At 41.3% G+C, this 20,518-nt stretch overlaps 1 pseudogene; it reads right to left on the reverse strand.

Moving 5' to 3' along the window:
- Positions 1 to 1,698: 1,698 nt before the first annotated feature.
- On the reverse strand, positions 1,699 to 2,408 carry LOC114495011 (annotated as a pseudogene).
- Between the last annotated feature and the right edge of the window lie 18,110 nt (positions 2,409 to 20,518).

Genomic DNA, 20,518 nt, shown 5'->3' on the forward strand with positions numbered 1-20,518 from the left:
TGAAAGAAGTTTATTTGCTACTAAAGAAATAAACAGATGTGCCTGGAGAAGGCAAGCATTTCTCATACAATAAGTAGTGTAACAATCCTCCCATCATTTAACTGCACAGAAGATCTATAATTGGTATTCACTGTAATGAATATGGAGAATGAGATGGAAATTCAATGGTAATTTTATTTCTTAAAAGCCAAATCCATGTTCCACTTGCACATTTTTAGATCTAAAGCTTAAGAACAAAGATGTTTATATAAAGAAATTAGCCCTGGCTGGCATAGCTCAGTGGATTGAGCTCGGGCTGTGAACCAAAGCATCACAGGTTTGATTCCCAGTCAGGGCACATGCCTGGGTTGCAGGCCACGGCCCCCAGCAACCACACATTGATGTTTCTCTCTCTCTCTCTTTTTCCCTCCCTTCCCTCTAAAAATAAATAAATAAAATCTTAAAAAAAGAAATTAGTTCATGAAAATATATTAAAATTATATACATAAAAGCGCAAATTTTTAATTCACTTCTCATTGTGAAACTTTTCAAATATACACAAGAGAGAAGAGTACGATAAATCATCTTATAGCTGTCACCTCACATCTACAATTACCAATATTTTGTCATTTTTCTTTTCATTCATTAATTTAAAATTGATTTTTATTTCTGGAGTCTTTTAAAGAAAAGATATCCTATATCCTATGCTTATACCCATGTGAATTTTGTGAATTTTCACATATATCTCTAGAAGATAAGGATTGTTTAAAAATACCGTTTTCACCCTGACTGGTGTGGCTCAGTGGATTGAGTGCTGGCCTGTGACCCAAAGGGTTGCCATTTCAATTCCCAGTCAGGGCACATGCCTGTGCTGCAGGCCAGGTGCCCAGTAGGGGGCACATGACAGACAATCACACATTGATGTTTCTTTCCCTCTTTTTCTCCCACTCTTCTCCTCTGTCTAAAAATACATAAATAGAATCTTTTTAAAAAATAATACCATTATCACACAAAGTTTTTTTTAAACATCTTAAATATCAAGTTCATTTTTAATTTTCACCAATGGCTTTAAAAGTTTTTTAAGGTTTAGTAATTAGTTTGTTCAATTGTTCATTAGGTTGTTCAAATCAGAATTCAAATAATATCCAAAATATTGTATTTGTTTCATGTATCTTTTAAGTTTCTTTTAATCAATAATATTTTTCCTCCTTTTAAATTTATTTTTCTTTTTTCCGATTTGATTTGTTTGTTTATATATATGACCAAGACTTAAAAAAATATTCCTCAAGTAAAAGTCAGAGATGTAGACAACAGTTTCTAATACATCTTTCTCCACTTTTATAACAACTCAAGCCTACAGCTTGAGTGATGAACCAATTATACTTCACTGAAAGGTAAATTACAGAAAAATAAGCCAACCTTTCAGTGAAGGCTGGCAAGGTAACGATGACAATGCAGTGAAGGAGCTATGGAATTTGGCTAGGGAACACAGGAAATCAGAGTGGAGCACCATTTTTAGAATTTCACACACGTAACAAGCCAGTGAGATTTTTGTACAAATTCAGAATATTTTAAGGTTTTTAACAAAAACTCAACTATACTTATTATCTAACATCTCTTCTCTCCTGTGTGCATTTTATGCACAAAGGCTAGGTTGTGGATTTTTCCAGTTTTCTGAAATCCTTTTCCAAGGACATTTTCTGCCCCATTCCCTGCAGGTCTCCCAGGATGCCAAGCCAGTGTACTCACTTCTCTCTAAGTGAGGTGCCAGGCCACCGAGAAGGGGAGTCCTTCAGCAGTGCACTGGGAGGTGGCTCTGGCTTCTTCAAGAACAATGGGCCATGGGCCCTAGTCAGCAGCACTGCCCACTGGCTAGAGTAGTTTGCTTCCCAAGTTTGATTGCTCCATTTCCGTAAGGGTCCAAGTGTGGGATCTGGTGATTGATTCCTTGAAAGAGCTCTTCAACATTAATAGCATTTTTGCACTTGCTTCAGCTATGACAGGCACCTAATAGATTCAGCATATCCCTTCGCATCCTTCAGGGGAAGCTCCCTAATACCTGAGAGATTACATTTGTTTCCAGCAATAGCCATTACAGTGCTTTCTGGACCGTGTTCTTTCAGTTCTTTCAGCCATTTCTCCAAGGCATGGAATGAATCCTATAATATCATACACTACGGCAGCTGCGCCAGATCCAGGGTAGCACCTGAGAGCCAAGGAATGAAACTGGTCCTGACCAGCAGTATCCCAGATGAGGAGCTTATGAAGTTCATTTCCGCAAAGCACAGTTTTGGTCATAAAAGACTCTCCGACGGTCAGAATGATGTTATTGTCAAAGTGGTCCTGGACAAATCAACACACAATGCTTAACTTCCCAACCCCGGTGTCCCCAGGAAGATACACTCTGAGCTCGCATATCATCACGTGCTTGGGGCTATCTGGGCAGGGCTCAGCGTCTTCCATGGCCAAGCGGTGCCGCATCCTTGCCAGCCAGCCAATTCTTTTTCTTAATGTTGTTAATTTGTTGAAGAAATTGAGTAATTTGCTTAGTAGAATTTTCCACATTTTGGATTGTCCAATTGTATCTTTGTAGTGTTGGGAACAACAATCTAAAGATTGCTTCTGAAAATAATCAGGAATACCCAGCTCCCTCCAGTTATATTAAGAAGTAATTGACATATGTTGCTGAATACTGAATAAGTTTAATGTGGTTTGATTTACATATACTGTGAAATAACTACCACATTAGGTATAGTTAACATTTATCATCTCATATAACTGTAATAAAAAGAAAAAATAAACAAATTTCTCCTTGGAATGAGAAATCTTAGGAATATCTTTTTGAGGTAGTACACAAAACTTTGTATCACAGGATTGTCTTTAAAATATATATTTATCTCAAAACCATCAACCAAATCTCCAAGTGCAAAAGCAAAAACAAATCTTCAGTCAACTACAACTGGAGAGGAGGAAAAGTTTAATCCCTTTGTAGCAGCAACACCATCACCAGTACCTACCCTGACAGATCTAGCCATAAAGTGTGCAGCTCCTATAAGGATCTCAGTTGAAAGTAAATTTTCACAAAAAGTCCACTTTGGCCCTGGCCGGTGTGGCTCAGTTGGTTGGATTATCATTCAGAAAACCAAAGGTTTATGGGTTGGATTCCTGGTCAGGTTTCAGGTTTGATCCCCAGTTGGGGGACAGTCAGGCACAGTTGTGGCACTTATGAGAAGCAACCAGATGTTTCCCTCTCACATAACTGTTTCTCTCTATCTCCCTCCCTTCCCTTCTCTCTACAATTAACAAGTATGTTCTCAGGTGAGGAAAAAAAAAAAAACCCAAAACTCCAATTGCATACTTAGTACCATAAGGAAATTGCGTGTTAAACAATTATTTTTCCTGCATTGTAAGATCAAACTGTTAAAATTAAACTAGTAATAATTTTTATAATAAATATATAATAACTTTTTTAAAGTTTTAAGATTTGTTATTGTTTTCTAGAAGTTTATTCTTTTTAAGGTGCCATTTGGTCTGGCATCAGTTTTTGCTGAATATTCACTATTGTTCAACCATTTGTTATTTGCTTAAAATGTTAATCTTTGCATGACTAAATACGCATTTCATTTCATTGTAATGTGCAAAGGATGCTCACCTCCTCCTACCCCTGCTGGAGCTGGAGTTTTCCAGTTCATTTGTAGAGTACAGAAATTTGATCTCAGCATGTAGTGCTTCCCTCTTGCCACCTTCACTGGGGGTGGGGGTGGGTATGGGGGACATAAATCTAGTGATCCTATAAGGAATATCAACAACTAAGTTTTTGGTTTATACATATTAGCCTTAATCTGAAGATCAGTAGGTTTCATATGAGTTCACAGTGTTCTCTTATTATCCTGCCCCAGTTTCCCTCTTGTTCATTGATTACTAGATCACTACTATTGTGTTTGGGGAAGGGCAGGCACTGTGACAATGGTGATAGGCTGAAGGTCACATCTCTCGGAGTTATCAAAACAGTGAACCCTTAATGTGCTAACAAAGCACCACAGTCCCTGAAGTACGGTAGGTATCACAGCTATCTATGTTCTGCTCAGAAATGGAGGACATGCCCCTCCCCTGCTACACCACACTTGGTCTTCTGAATACCAGAGGAGCAGTGCATTGTATTTTCATATTTCATGAACTCCTTCAACTGAAAACAATTTGTTTGGGTTCTGTCTGCAGAAGCATTAGGATAAAATTATACTGGACCTGGCTCATGAACCAATATCCAATGTTGTTCATTCTCTACTCTCTTTGACCTCTGGCCTTGGGAGTGCTGGAATGGGGTGGTTGGGTAATGACAGAGTAAAAAATGATGACAAGATATAACAAAAATCCTTCCTTTTTTTTTAACTTTATTTTTTCTTAGAGAGGGCAGAAGGGACAGAGAAAGAGATGGAGAGAAACATCAGTTGGCTGCCTCTTGTTTGTGTCCTGGCCAGCATGTGCTCTTAAAAGGGAACTTAAGAGTTGGAAAATTTTAAGTAATAGCTAATAAGCTTAGTAATCAATGCAAGTTAAAGCTTTGTTCCAGGAACTGAAGGTGTGACCCACCCTGACTCCAGAAGACCATAAGCAGTTCCACATTTGTCCCTCAGGAGGGCTGCAAGTAATTCAAGATGACATCTGAGCCATTGTACTCCAGGGCGAGATGACCGACCACCACTCAGGATACAGTTTAATACCGCCACCCAGGGCAGGAATGCTGGAGTTGTTTTTTTTTTTTTAATCCAATTAACTCCTCCCTGAATTTCAGCCCCCCTCACCACACCTTGTTTATTCCCTTTATTCCCCGCTATAAAAACCTTGGTCTGGAAAGAAAAGACAAGCTGATCTGGTAGGGTATGTACCTGCCATCTTCTCAGATCACAGGCCATCTGAATAAAGTGCCCATAAAGATTCAATCCCTGTCTGTGCTTAATTGGGTTTGGTAGTGACCGGCAGTCTGAACTCCAGTGTCTTTTCCGGTTTTACTCTGACTAGGAATTGAACTGGTGACCTTTCAGTTTGTGGGACGACTGAAGCCCAATCAACTGAGCCACACCAGTCAGGGACAAAAATCCTTTCTTAGAACTTAAAATCCTCATGCAAAAATCACTTTTGATATATTTAAATCATTAAGCCAAGGAATGTTTATTAAATTTCTACTATGAGACAAATATTGTGCTGGGGAAATGTTTGAGCAGTATACAACCTCTGCTTTTTTGAAGAGTACAATATAGGAGAAAGGAGGACCATCAAACAATTAATTTACACATGTTTAATTAAATAATTATAAGTGGAAAGAGTCAAGAATAAGTTGAGGGGTGTCCAAGAGAACATAATGGAGGACCTGTGGTGTAGGGAATTAGAGAAGGTATCTAGAAAGAAATGATGTTTGAACTGAAACCAAAGGATTAGGTGGTTTTATGATTCTATTAATACGAAAGGTTCAGAATAGGAAAATCTATAGATATGAAAAGTAGATTAGTGAAAAGAAATTATTGCTTGCTTAGGACTGGTGGGAGGATGGGGATATGGTGGTGATGGCTGAAAGGTTAGAGATTTCTTTTTGGAATGATGAAAATGTCAACATAAGAAACATCCAAACCTGGAAGAATTTTATGAGTTGATTTGAGCCAGACTGACGACAATTGCCAGGAAATAAAATGTCAACAGACTGAGAAAATGCTCCAGAAAATGGCAGTTTTGCACCTTCTTTCATACATTACAATCAAAGGAAGAGGCATAAAAGGGTTACATAAAATCCATTGGTGATAGATTTAAGGTGATGAGAGAAAGCAAAGTAGGGGGACATCTCTGGGACTGGATAAAAAGTAAAATGAATGACTGTACTTCTTTTACATAAGTGGGTGTAGGATAGTTAACAAATAACAATAACAATGAGAGGTTTTGTGTTTTCTGCTCAGTGTGAGAGGTTGTGCCCCAGGGGTCTGGAAAAAGGAAATTACCCTGACATTCTGAAGATCTGTTAATTCAAAAAGTTAGATTCAAAATGTTAATAGGCTCAGTTAAGGTAAAGACTGACCTTGGTCAAGGAAGATACTGGCCTAGGACACGACTCCCTTTTAACTAGAAGGTTTTAATTTCAGATTATCCTGTGTGGTTACTTCAGGTCTCTGAGTTTGTAAGGCTACCACACAGGACTTCCCTTAGTATGTGGCCCTTTTTTCATCCACTAAAATCTAAAGTTAATTGTAGTATTGGTGTGCGACTTTGTGAATGGACTAAAAATCATTGAATTATACAATTCAAATGGATGAATTTTTTATGTAAATTAATGTCTCAACAAAGTTGTCACCCCCCCCTCAAAAAATCAGATGATGTCACTCCTTGCTTAAAAATCCCCCAGTGGCTTCCAATTTTGTTTGCAACAGATTTTAAATTCTTTGCTTTCGCTTACCAGGTTCTTGCCAATCTCTCAGCTTTCTGTCTTGCACCCTATGATTCAGTCACACGAGCTTTTTCTTTTTCCAGAACATGCCAAATTTGTTACCACCATCGAGTCTTGGAATTAGCTTCATTCCTTGGAGTCCTCTTCCTCTATGAGCTCCTTGGTAATTAGTGAGTAATAACACAGTGTTGTCCCCTCATTTCCCAGTCCCTCTTCTAGTCTGATGAAATCCTCTTCCTTGGTCTTCTCTTCCAACCATTCCAGTTTGTGCTCTGACTTCCTCACTGTGATCAGCAAATCTTCCTACATATTTTATTGATGGGGCTGTTACAGGGTACAGCCAAGAGGGGGGGACCCCAAATGGGCATTTGAAATAAGGTCTAGAACTCAAGGTGTCCAGGAGATTTTAAGATGTCTTCACCTCTTCCCTCACAGATGTGGGTTGAGGGAAGGGGCACACAGAGCAAGAACATGCAGGGCAGCTTTGCAGCTAGTCCATGGCATGGTCATTTAATATACCTATAGCCTTTGGCTGGTCACTTGGATATGATAAATAGCTATGGCCATGCTCTGGGCCAGGGGGATGGAAGAGGAGACCCCCCCCAGGACGTAACTGGGGGGCAGGTCCCCTTAGTTACAGCACCTGCGTGGGAGCTTGGAGATGATTGGCTCCATAACACGGGGCCACACCTGCCCAAACTCATGATGGCAGCCCAGTAAAGCTGGAAGCCCAGTAAAGCTGGAAGGATATGAGTTTTGGCAAGTGAGGCCAAGTGTGGAAGGAGTCAGAAATGGGGCTGCAGTGGAGGATTGGCGGGGGTGGGGGGTGGGGGGGGGATTTAAGCCCAGACTCAGCAGCCATTGCCAGGAGAATCGTGAGGCTTGGGCAGTGGGGAGAGAACCACACGGCTTTAGCAGCGTGGGGACTCCTGTAGTCCTGTGAGAGAGGATTACCACGTGGTTTTAGCAGAGAATCGCCACTCGGCTTTGGTAGAGTGGCGACCCCCCTCTCCTTGCAGCCATTGCACAGGAGGAGAAGCATGCAGTTTTGGCTGAGTGGGGACTCCTGTGGCCCTGGGAGAGAGAGGACCACATGGCTGGAGTGGTGGAGAGAGGACCACATGGCTTTGCCAGAGTGGGGACCCCCACAGCATTAGTCGGGGGAACCACCACCCAGCTTTAGCAGAGATCCTGGTGACATAGCTGAGGGTGCCAGGAACCCAGGGAGGTCTCCCAGTCAAGACGGATCACTGGGAAGAACTGGGGGCTGCCTGAGCCACAGACTTCTATTTCTTTTCCTGAGATAGAGTACCCCAAACTGGGGAAATGGGGAAGGAAGGACTGTGTCTGTTTGTGGATGTTTTAAGGGACTTTAGGATTTTGATGAAGACATTAGGTCACTATTTTAAGTTTGTATAGCATGAAATAAACATTCCCTTTCCTTTTCATGAATCTCTGGCATTGGGAGACATCTTTCCTATAGGTGGCAGACATAACAGACCTGGGGGTTCTTTTCAGTAATAATATATCGTCCCAGGCCCCCCTTGTTTGTTGCTCAGTAACAGGACTACCTGGGAGAACTTTTCTCTAGGGCCTGAACCCTCCTAGCAAATGCTACATTTTCTTGAGGCTCTTTCTGTAGATAAGTTGAACACAAGATTTTATATATATTTTTCCCCAACAGTTTGAATTCAAACACAAATACAAACAAGTTATTAGCTTATGAGTGATACAATTTAAAAGAATCATGAATTCATGGACAAAGCCAAAGCAGTGTAGGAACAAGGGTAGGAGGTGGGGATGGGAGTGATGGTGGGGAAATGGAGACAACTATACTTGAACAACAATAAAAAGTAAATACATAAAATAAAAGAATCACAAATTTGATGTCTGACTGAGGAATGCTAGGACTGATCCCTTTGAGAAAAGCCCTAAAAAAGAAGTCCCTTGACCCCTGCTCCAAGGCAGTTAATGGACTTGTATTTGGCTTTGGTAGCTTCCTGTTGAAGTTGCTTTCCCACCTGTGGACTGGGTGACATACACTCAGTGTCACCCTGAGTCTTGGGAAACTCCAAGTTGCAGGAAGGACAGCTACCTCCTTGCTTGTTTTTTTGCCTGGGGTAGGGAGAAAGCTGTAACCCTTCCTGTGCTCTTGTGCTAGGGACCTACCCTTTTGAGTTCCCACTGTGCAGGGCCAAGTGCAGGCAGCATAAAACTTACTTTTACCTTAATCATATCTGATAAATCTGGTTCTTAATGTGCTCAGAGTACAAATAACTGCTTTCTCAAGAGGAGATGAGTCTTTAACCAGTCAAAAGTTACACATTACTGCCTCTCAGCGTTTGTCCTTTACCTTCTTGACTTAACTGAAATCTGTTGCCTGAGGAACTTATTTGCTCTCCAACCCTCTTAAGTGAAAGCTACATATTTTTTACATCCCTCTTACCTTTGGCCAAGCTTTTCATTCCTCCATCAGTCTTCTTCTAGACCACTTAGGCCTCTCTCTCTTTTCTGGGGGAAAAAAAAGTTAAACACTGCTCCTTTGAAATTCTTGCTCCTCAGATGCATTACTCTATCCCCCAACTCACTGCCATCATCTACCTCTTCCTCGTCCCTCCACTTCTTCCATGATAACTTCAGCCTCTAGCTCAGCATTCTTCTGCATTCCTTTCCCTACCATCATGCTCAGTGATGGCAATGTTTATGTAAATAACCCATTTAATACACTGGTCATTCAGATTCTGGAACTCACTTCCACTTCACGTTAGTCACTCCCATAGGCACACCTGAGAACTTGCCATCATCTAAAATGATACTATTTCCAATAGTCTTGATTTCAGAAATCATATAATCTAGTCACCAGCTTGGCCTTCCACCAGACTTGCCGTACTATCCATAGAATAGTAATAGTATAGTATAGTGTAGTATAGTAATATTATAGTAGTATAGTATACTATAGTAGTATAGTATAGTAATTTTCCTACCTGGTTCAGATGCCAACCTATTGAACCCACTTTCTCATAGTCTACGATCTCCCTTCTGTCTCTCTTTACTGTTTCTGAACAGTAACAAGCTTCATCACTGCTATTACTACCCCCAAATTATCTTCAATTCATTGGTTCTCTCTTCTTCCAGTATGCTTGTCTGGCAAAATCTCAACTCTAATTGAATCCAATTATCCACATTCTTAATGACTGCCTGCAAATCAGACTGTTGCTGGGGGAAATCATGCAACCAGGCTAACAGGCTTCATTTCATCAACACAAACCTTAAATAGGCACTAACACTACCCAAAATGTCTTCTCTATTTCCCTGAGTAACCTTGCTTTTCCACTCTTATAAACATCAACTTCACTGATTCTGCTTTCTCCTCAAATATTCCAAACACTTCCTTGGCTTACTTTCAGTCATTAGTAGAGATCTCTCTCATCATTTCACAACAACAAATCAAGTTTTAACTGCAGCTAAACCTACTCTCCCCCAACCCCTGTTAAAATAGTGAGAATGTTTTTATACCTAAGCAAGGCCAACCTCTACAAGTTTATTATTAGCACTCAAACCAACAAACTGATCAAACTCTCATACACATACAACTCTCTTTTGAGCATACCTCTGTTACCTTCAGACATTGTTCCATTGCTTTGTTCCTCCCCTTAAAAACAACACTACTCAAAATAGCTGGATACATGCTCTCTCTGCACCCACTTCTTAGTAATCATTACCCGCTGCTACTTCTGTTTCCATGGAGGGTGTGTTTTCTGCGAATCAACCTGTCTTTTAATATCAAACTTCATAGTATTCCCTACATTTTTTATTTATTTAATGTTTGCTTTTATTTTTTATTATATTTTATTGATTATGCTATTACAACTGCCCCAATGTTTCCCCCTTTGCCGCGCTCCTTCAAGCACCCCCCCAGTCACTCCGGCAACCCACACAACATTGTTTGTATCCGTGGGTCACGTGTATAAGTTCTTTGGCTACTCCATTCCCTGTACTGTACTTTACACCCCCATGGCTTTTCCGTAACTACCTATTTGTTCTTCTTAATCCCCTCACCTCTTCCTCCATTTCCCTAGACACCCCTCCCATCTGGCAACCATCAAAATGCTCTCCATATCCATGATTCTGACTCTGCTCTTCTTCTTTGATTAGTTCGTTTTTTAGATTTAAATCATAAGCTCTGGCTGGCGTAGCTCAGTGGATTGAGCGCGGGCCGGGAACCAAAGTGTCCCAGGTTCGATTCCCAGCCAGGGTACATTCCTGGGTTGCAGGCCATGACCCCCAGCAACCGCACATTGATGTTTCTCTCTCTCTCTCTCCCTCTCTCTCTCTCTCTCTCTCTCTCCCCCTCTCCCTCCCTCCCTCCCTTCCCTCTCTAAAAATAAATAAATAAAACCTTAAAAAAAGATTTAAATCATAGATGTGTATTTGTGACCATTTTATAGTTCACTGTTTTGATTATCTTTTTCTTAAATAAGTCCCTTTAACATTTCACACAATAATGGTTTGGTGATGATTAACTGCATTAGTTTTTTCTCGTATGGGAAGCTCTTTATCTGACCTTTGATTCTGTTAGATCTAAGCAGGCCTAGAAGGAATGAAAATCACCAGGTGAGAAAATGGCACCATGGGAAGCTGCTTGCAGACCCTACCTAGGAAGATCAGGGTCTGGGGTTGGCTTATCCAGCATAACAGGATGCAGCTTTCACCCAGCAACCAGCTCTAGCCAATCAGACTCTAATACCCCAGCCGCGGGTTTTTGCATTTAAAAACCCTGATCTAAGAACAACTGAGCAAGTCCCAACCTCCCTTGGTTGGCTGCACTTGCCCCCACAAGTCTTGACCTCCCTCGGTTGGCTCCACTTTCCCTCTTATTCCCCATTAATAAACCCTGCTCTCCTTAGCTCGCTGTGTCTGTCCGGTTTCTTGAGCAACTCCAACCTAACATCTACATGATAGCTTTGCTGAGTAGAGCCATCTTGGATATAGGTCCCTGCTTTTCATGACTTTGAATATTTCTTGCCAATCCCTTCTAGCATGCAAAGTTTCTTTTGACAAACCAGCTGACCGTCTTATGGGAACTCCTTTGTAGTAACTCTTGCTGCTTTTAAGATTCTCTCTTTGTCTTTAACCTTTGGCACTTTAATTATGACGTGTCCTGGAGTGGCCTGTGCATCCATCTTGTCTGGGACTCTGTGCATCCTGGACTTGTATGCCTATTTCCTTCACCAAATTAGGGAAGTTTTCTTTCATTATTTTTTCAAACAGAATTCCAAATTCTTGCTCTTCCTCTTCTCCTTCTGGCACCCCATGATCCAAATGTTGGAATGCTTGAAGTTGGCCCAGAGGTTGCTTACACTATCCCAGCTTTTTTGGATTCTTTTTCCTTCTTGATGTTCTGATTGGTTGTTTTTTGCTTCCTTATGTTCCATACCATTGATCTGATTCTCAGCTTCACCCACTCCACTGTTGTTTCCCTATAAATTGTTATTTACTTCAGTTAGTGTATCCTTCGTTTCTGACTGCATCTTCTTTATGCTGTTGAGGTCCTCACTAAGTTCCTTGAGCACCCTTATAACCAGTGCTTCGAACTCTGCATCTGATAGATTGTTTATCTCCATTTTGTTTAGTTCTTTTTCTGGAGTTTTGGTCTGTCTTTTCATTTGGGCCACATTTCTTTGACTCTCCATTTTTGTAGCTCCCCTGTGTTTGTTTCTATGTATTAAGTAGAGCTGCTATGACTACCTGTCTTGGTATCATGGCCTAATGTAGTAGGTGTCCTGTAGAGTCCAGTGGCACAGCCTCCCCTAGCACCCAAGCTGGGTACTCGAGGTGCACCCCTCGAGTGTGGGCTGAGTACAACCTCCTCTTCTAGTTGAGACTTGACTGCTGTTGGCAGGTTAATGGGAAGGATTTACCCAGGCCAGCCAGCTGCGAGGGTTGACTGTGACCACTGACCACCAAACTTTGCCCTCCGTGGAGGAACAACTGAGCAATGGCAGGGTGGTGGTGCTCCAATGTGGTCTGTAGCTGTCTAGTGGATATGCAGGCTCTGGGGTTTCCCATGTGGTACAGGCCAAGGCCAGCCCCAACCTGTGTCTTCTCTGGGGCCACCCTGCCTGAGCTATAGAGCAATCTGAGATGGCTGCTACTTGTGCTGGTTTGGAGATTCCCAGGGGAAGCAAATCTGTGAATCTAGGCTGGCTGCTACTACTGCCATGCCTGGAACCACTAGGAAACTTGGTTGTGAGCCTCCAACCTCTATACCTCTTGTCAGTGGAAGAAACTGCTATTTTTTCCTTAAGGAATCCACATACAGACTTACTCAGAGTCACTCCCTCTGAGTTCTAGCACTAGGGTAGCAGCTTGCAAGGCACCAGTGGCATACAGGGAGGAACTGAAGTGGCCGGCATCAAGATGAGAGCTGGGGGACAGCCTTTTTCCAGACAGAAAGGTGGGAAGAGTCACAGAGCAAGCAGGGAGGTGCCATGTCTGAGAGAGATTCCACCAAACTGGCTAACACTATGTGCCCTAGGAAACACTCTGAGGCTCTGTCCCACCCATTATATAGCTGTTAATGGTAGCTTTTCCATATGAATGGCTGGTCTTGGCTCAGCTTTGCAACTTCTTAAATCCTTTCAAACAAGCAATAGCTGGCCTTAGTGAGTTCCTAGCCCCCATTATCTCTTGCTAAGTGGCCCAGCCAGCCTAGATTCACAGATTTGCTTCCCCTGGGAATCTCCAAACCAGCACAAGTAGCAGCCATCTCAGATTGCTCTATAGCTCAGGCAGGGTGGCCCCAGAGAAGACACAGGTTGGGGCTGGCCTTGGCCTGTACCACATGGGAAACCCCAGAGCCTGCATATCCACTAGACAGCTACAGACCACATTGGAGCACCACCACCCTGCCATTGCTCAGTTGTTCCTCCACGGAGGGCAAAGTTTGGTGGTCAGTGGTCACAGTCAACCCTCGCAGCTGGCTGGCCTGGGTAAATCCTTCCCATTAACCTGCCAACAGCAGTCAAGTCTCAACTAGAAGAGGAGGTTGTACTCAGCCCACACTCGAGGGGTGCACCTCGAGTACCCAGCTTGGGTGCTAGGGGAGGCTGTGCCACTGGACTCTACAGGACACCTACTACATTAGGCCATGATACCAAGACAGGTAGTCATAGCAGCTCTACTTAATACATAGAAACAAACACAGGGGAGCTACAAAAATGGGGAGTCAAAGAAATGTGGCCCAAATGAAAAGACAGACCAAAACTCCAGAAAAAGAACTAAACAAAATGGAGATAAACAATCTATCAGATGCAGAGTTCGAAGCACTGGTTATAAGGGTGCTCAAGGAACTTAGTGAGGACCTCAACAGCATAAAGAAGATGCAGTCAGAAACGAAGGATACACTAACTGAAGTAAATAACAATTTATAGGGAAACAACAGTGGAGTGGGTGAAGCTGAGAATCAGATCAATGGTATGGAACATAAGGAAGCAAAAAACAACCAATCAGAACATCAAGAAGGAAAAAGAATCCAAAAAAGCTGGGATAGTGTAAGCAACCTCTGGGCCAACTTCAAGCATTCCAACATTTGGATCATGGGGTGCCAGAAGGAGAAGAGGAAGAGCAAGAATTTGGAATTCTGTTTGAAAAAATAATGAAAGAAAACTTCCCTAATTTGGTGAAGGAAATAGGCATACAAGTCCAGGATGCACAGAGTCCCAGACAAGATGGATGCACAGGCCACTCCAGGACACGTCATAATTAAAGTGCCAAAGGTTAAAGACAAAGAGAGAATCTTAAAAGCAGCAAGAGTTACTACAAAGGAGTTCCCATAAGACGGTCAGCTGGTTTGTCAAAAGAAACTTTGCATGCTAGAAGGGATTGGCAAGAAATATTCAAAGTCATGAAAAGCAGGGACCTATATCCAAGATGGCTCTACTCAGCAAAGCTATCATGTAGATGTTAGGTTGGAGTTGCTCAAGAAACCGGACAGACACAGCGAGCTAAGGAGAGCAGGGTTTATTAATGGGGAATAAGAGGGAAAGTGGAGCCAACCGAGGGAGGTCAAGACTTGTGGGGGCAAGTGCAGCCAACCAAGGGAGGTTGGGACTTGCTCAGTTGTTCTTAGATCAGGGTTTTTAAATGCAAAAACCCGCGGCTGGGGTATTAGAGTCTGATTGGCTAGAGCTGGTTGCTGGGTGAAAGCTGCATCCTGTTATGCTGGATAAGCCAACCCCAGACCCTGATCTTCCTAGGTAGGGTCTGCAAGCAGCTTCCCATGGTGCCATTTTCTCACCTGGTGATTTTCATTCCTTCTAGGCCTGCTTAGATCTAACAGAATCAAAGGTCAGATAAAGAGCTTCCCATACGAGAAAAAACTAATGCAGTTAATCATCACCAAACCATTATTGTGTGAAATGTTAAAGGGACTTATTTAAGAAAAAGATAATCAAAACAGTGAACTATAAAATGGTCACAAATACACATCTATGATTTAAATCTTTTTTTAAGGTTTTATTTATTTATTTTTAGAGAGGGAAGGGAGGGAGGGAGGGAGAGGGGGAGAGAGAGAGAGAGAGAGAGAGAGGGAGAGAGAGAGAGAGAAACATCAATGTGCGGTTGCTGGGGGTCATGGCCTGCAACCCAGGAATGTACCCTGGCTGGGAATCGAACCTGGGACACTTTGGTTCCCGGCCTGCGCTCAATCCACTGAGCTACGCCAGCCAGGGCTCCTCATTGTGGTCTTGATCTGATTTCCCTAATGGCTAATGTTGAGCACATTTTCATATGTTTTTGTGTCTCTTTGGGAAAAATGAATATATAGAATCTTTTGCCTACTGTAAATTGGATTAGGTGATTTATTTATCTATTTCTATGCATTTTTTCTTTTGAGCTTGTGCTTTGTTGTCATACCTAGGAATCCTCTGCTGAATCTGAGATCATGAAGATTTATTCTCACGGTTTCTCCTAAGAGTTTTATAATTTTAGCTCTTACATTTAGGTCTTCAATCCATTTTGTGTTCATTTTTTATGTGGTTTGAACTAAGGGTCCAATTTTATTCTTCTGCATGTGTCTATCCAGTTGTTCCAGTACCATTTGTTGAAAGACTTTTTTTTTAATCCTCACCTAAGGATATGTTTATTGATTTTAGAGAAAGAGAGGAAAGGGTGGGGGGAGAGATGTGAGCAAGAAACACGGAACAGTTGCTTCCCACATGTGCCCTGACTTGAGGTCAAACCTGCAACCTTTTGGTGTACGGTACCGTGCTCCAACCAACTGGGCCACCTGGCCAGGGCTAAAAAGACTCTCCCCCCACCATTTAATGATACTGAGATCTTTGTTTAAAATCAGTTGACTATGACACATGGGTTTATTTGTGGACTCTCAATTCAATTTCATTGTCTCCTATGTCTGTTTTTATGTAGGAATCTTACTATATTAATTGCTGTTGCTCTGTAGTAAGTTTTAACATTCAGATGTGTGTGCCCTCCAACTTTCTTTTTCTTTTTCAAGATTGCTTTGGCTATTTTGTGTCAAGATTTCTTTTAAGTATGGTTTTTCATTTCCTGAATACATAAAATGCAACTTTTTTTCTTTTTAGTGAAGGGGTTCAGAACAGGCCTCTCCAAGATGTCCCACTTTGGAATGTGAATTATTTTGCATTGAAGACAATGAGACTATAAGGGCTCATGAGAATTTTTGCCTTCCCCTTAAAGCATTTAAATTTGGGGCCTAACCAAATTTAACAATTATCAACAGAACAATTATCAACAGAAATAATGCTTATGACTTACAGGGCAGGACAAACTTTTAATTCCTGAAGGTTTACTCTTCTTATTGTCCTTATTTAATGACCTGCCTCCCCTCTGAAGCCCCAAGGTACCTTACCTCATTAGTTGTTTAGAATGCCATATATACCTTATTTTAATTTTCTGTGTCTGAACCTATCAGGTATGTAAGCGCTCTCTCATGTATATGGGTTCCTGAAACACATGAGATTCTTTGGTACATTCTTGCCCTTGTACCAAAGGGTACAGAAATGCCATCTTTCTAGGTCCCGAATAGATGCTTCTCCAAATAAGACACACGGATGGCCAATAAGCGTATAAAAAGATGCTCAATGTCACTAATCATCAAAGAAATGTAAATAAAAACCACAATGAGATGTCACCTCACACTTGTCAAAATGGCTATCATCAATAAATCAATAAATAACAAATGGTGAGGATGTGGAGAAAAGGGAATCCTAGTGCACTGTTGGTGGGAATGCAGATTGGTGCAGCCACTGTGGAAAATAGCATGGACTTTCCTCAAAAAATTAAAAATGAAACTGCCTTACAACTCAGTGATTCAAAGGTTTTGCAAACCTTACCATTTGTGACAGCATGGATAGCCTTGGAAAGTATTATGCTAAGTGAAGTGTGTGACTCAGAGAGATAAAAATCATATAATTTTCATTTATATATGGAATCTAAAGAACAATATCAATGAAGAAACAAAACAGAAACAGACTCATAGATACAGAAAACAGACTGATGGTTTGCAGGGTAGGGTTGGGTTTGCAGGACTGGGTGAAAAAGGTGAATTAAAAAAGTACAAACTGGTAGTTACAAGCCCTGACCAACATGGCTCCATTGGTTGAGTATTGTTCTGCAAAGCAAAAGGTCACTGGTTTGATTCCTGGTCAGGGCACATGCCTGGGTTGCAGGACCGGTTGGGGCCTGTGCCAGGGTCAACCAATCCATTGGTGTTTCTGTATAACATCAACGTTTCTCTCTCTCCCTTTCTCTCTCTCTAAAGCAATGAAAAAATGTCCTCAGTGAGGAAAACAAAAAAAGAAAATTTTTTAAAAGAGGGGGGAAAAAAAAAGAAATGCCCTCTTCCCACTCCAGGACAAGTAAAGCATGAATACATGTCTACCATGCCAACGGTTGTCAAAGCATATACCGGTTGCCTTGTAATTGTCCACTGCTCCATTTTTCTCAATCTTCTGAGTTCCTTGAGACCAGGAACAATACCTTTATTGCTGGACCCTATTGGGATCTTTAATGGAATGAATAAATAAACAAACAAATAAATAGCTGTTCGTTGGCAGGGAGAATAATGTAGAAGGGTTGAGAGAAATAGGCTTGCTCCTTCCCTGTACCTCAAGAGTTGCTGAGGTCGGCAAAGGTGCTTTTGTGCCTTGCATAGTCCTGGTGCATAGATAAGCTTTATTTTATTGTTTGGTCCAGCCTCTCTAGGATTCCCTGAATTTCAGTATGCTATGCAAATTATTTACCCAGGGATGGTGCATGCATTTCCTTTTCACCTATTATCTTCTGCTGAAAGCCTGAATATTTAGGAGCCACGTTGCTGGAGAAAGCAGGTAAAGAAATGTGTGGGAAGGGAGCAAACCTGACTTGAGGAACAATGTATTCTGGGTTAAGCCTCTAAATTTCATGATGATCTTAGTAAAATGAGTTCAGGATATTTTCACCCCACTGTTTTGATCCCATGTTTAAGAAGAAAAAACATTTACATCTATCTAAATTAACACAAAAGTGTATTGGTGTATAAAGAAAGCACTTCCGAGAGAAAAACTCATTAAATAATTTTATTGACTTTCTGTTCACTAAAGTTAATGCTTCCATTCCTACTCCTGAGCCCCCTTCCATCTTTTGAACTGATGCTGTAGACACCAATGTTCCAGTGATGGCACACATATTTCATACCAAAATTAATTTTCGTATCTGTATTGTGAGACTTCTTCCATGGCCTCACTGTCTTCCAGGCTCGATTTTCCTCGTTAAGTTTATAAGATCCAAATTTTGTCAGGTTTTTTTCATAATGTTCAAGTCAATTACAAATATATTGTCAGTAATATATTATACATTACAAATATATTAGCCATGTTAGTTGTCTTGTTTCTATGAAATTTAATTTTCTTGCATTAATTTGGAGTTTTCAATGTTACCAATACAACCTGATTTTCTAATAGGTCTTTTAGCTAAAAGGGTCGTGCATGCAGTAAGAACCATCCCAGTGTTATTATGCTGGTTCTGTCTCTTAGCAACCTTTGCATGGATTGGGTAAAAGACAGATACTTTGTGTTTATATCTTGAAGCAAAAAGCAAAGATCATTAATAGATAAATGTGAATCTGGGCTCTTGGCTGGTTCAAAATAACAGAATCAAAACATGATGTGTCAAGCTTGTTGGCTTTTGAGGATTAGAAAACTTTGTTTTGTAACTGTGACGGGCTTATGTTTCCTACATTTTTCTTTTTACCTCCATTTTGTGTTTTTTTTCATACATTCACTAAAATTTCTCTAAGATGCGTAGGTTTTCCCCAGCTCATCCACAGGGATTTTCCATCTAATGACTCTTCATTCAAGATCTACCTATTGAATTCCTTAGGGTTGGATTTTATTTATAACAATTATCTTATTCTTTCCTAAAGGCTTTTTCAAACTTCACATTGAGGTCCAGAAAAAGAATAAAGATAAAATTAGATTTATTTTTGCAATTCATCCCAGACATTCCAAGTAAAAAACATTTAAAAACAATTTGTTTATTTATTTTTAGAAGGAAAGGGAGAGAAAACATCAATGTGAGAGAAACATGGATTGGTTGTCTTTCTTGCAGACCCTGACCAGGGAGGAACTGCAACTCTGGCATGGAGCCTAACTGATGACCTTTCACTTTGCAGGACAAAGCCCAACGGCAGTCAGGGCTAAAAAAATTTTTTTAAATTACTTATTCTATTTTTCCTTCTCAAAAAAAGTTATAAAAGATAGTAAAACAAAGTTTTGAGGGATTGATGAGCTAAGGCAGGGGCTGGAATTCTAGAATTCTAGTAGAATTAGGGCAATCTAAAATTTCATTTGTGGAAGAGCATTTGGAATTGGGAGTGCCAGCAATACCAGAAGACTGGAGAGAGTACAGAAGAGATTTTCACCACATGCCTGCAAGCTATTATTCAATTCTGCACAAATCTTAAAATGTGGCCTGTGCTTGGTGTGAGGCTTAAATCAGCAAATAAAGGTTTTAGAAGAGCACGCAGGTGTTGGCTATCAGTTTTTAGTGGGTACTGTAATGGTCCCTGCAGATAGCAGACACAATTCCTGCCTGTAAGGGGCTCATTTTGTTCAGGGTGATGACTAGCAATACCTCATAGTGCTTATTAAGGGCTGAGAGACAGGGGTCAGTTCAGCCCAGGCTGCTGCAGGAAGCGCATACACTGGACCCAGACTCTTAAAAATTACTGAGAGACATTGAAGAGCTTTTGTTTATATGGGTTAGTTATATTTATTGGTATTTACCCTCTTAGGAATTAAACCTAAGAGAAAAAAAACACTTAAAAATAACAAAACTCACTGTCACCACACACAATATATTTATTATGAAAAATACATTTTCCCAAAATTTAATAGTGGTACTGTTTTAAATTTTTGCAAATTTCTTCAATGTGTGGTTTAGAAGACGGCTGTATTCTCATCCTTGCTTCTGCATTTAATCGGTTTCTACATACTGTTTTGGTTTAAGCAGATGAAGACAATTTGTCCTTATATACATATGCAATTGCAAAAGAATAGAAGATTCTCTGAAAGGTCTTGGTGTCCTCTCAGGGGATCCTCTGGCCACACTTTTTGAGAATTGCTAACTTAGATCTGGAATGTTTCTTGGAGTAGGTAACTTAACTCCTGAAGTAGGTTAGCTATCGAGATGGTTAATAAGGGGACTTTTATGCAGAGCTAGCAGATTCTGAGGCAAGGAGCTTAACTACTCCAACCTTCTCCACCATTCCTCAACATATAGCGAAGTGATTAAAAAGTACCTGGGGGAACGGATTTGCCTATCAGTATTATATTAACTATGAAACCTTAGTGCTTAATACAACCAAGAAAAAGAGACCATCTATTTGCCTCGCGCCTACCGTCCGCCCGCGAGGTGAAAGCTAGAATCCCGCGGGCGGTGCCCAGTCCTTTAGAAGCCTTGGAATGGCGCGGAAGCGCGGGGAAGCGCGGCCGCCCCGTGTCCCGCGGAGGCGCGGCGCGGCTGGGCTGGGCTCACAGCGCGCAGGCGCGGCGGCGGCCCGGAACGGTAAACAGTGGGGTCACGTGA

The sequence above is a fragment of the Phyllostomus discolor genome, chromosome 4 (genome assembly GCF_004126475.2).
Source record: "Phyllostomus discolor isolate MPI-MPIP mPhyDis1 chromosome 4, mPhyDis1.pri.v3, whole genome shotgun sequence".
NCBI classification, from domain to species: Eukaryota; Metazoa; Chordata; class Mammalia; order Chiroptera; family Phyllostomidae; genus Phyllostomus; species Phyllostomus discolor.